This window comes from Penaeus monodon, chromosome 19 (genome assembly GCF_015228065.2).
Source record: "Penaeus monodon isolate SGIC_2016 chromosome 19, NSTDA_Pmon_1, whole genome shotgun sequence".
NCBI lineage: Eukaryota > Metazoa > Arthropoda > Malacostraca > Decapoda > Penaeidae > Penaeus > Penaeus monodon.
The window spans coordinates 6,820,339-6,820,643 of record NC_051404.1 but is presented as its reverse complement, the minus strand read 5'-3'; the positions used below and the strand labels follow the sequence as shown (position 1 = coordinate 6,820,643).

The 305-nt window shown below is 31.5% G+C and overlaps 1 protein-coding gene across 1 annotated transcript in view; it reads left to right on the top strand.

Annotated features, from left to right (window-relative positions):
• The window catches only part of LOC119585322 (xaa-Pro aminopeptidase 1-like), a 14,737-nt gene that overhangs the window by 2,495 nt on the left and 11,937 nt on the right, over positions 1–305 (top strand). The window lies entirely within an intron of this gene.

Below are 305 nucleotides of genomic sequence, written 5' to 3'. Positions count from 1 at the left end.
AAATTCTTCTACTGAAAGTAGATTTTTCCGCTGATTGTGGAGGTTCTCACGTACAGATAAGATACTTGTAGAAAAACATGTCTTTGGGAGGTGGGTTTTAACCAGAACAGGAGTAAAGATATGAAAGAGAATATTTCGAAAAAAAAGAAGGTACAGGAAACAATTGGTAAAAACTAAGAAATTACAGGTGTAAAAAAAAGGGAATTTTCTTGATACTGATACAGCAGTAGAGAGAGAAATAAAGATAACGTTAAAATGGTAGAAAGTTTAGAAATGAAGTATAAAAGAAATAAAGAGGCAATGTT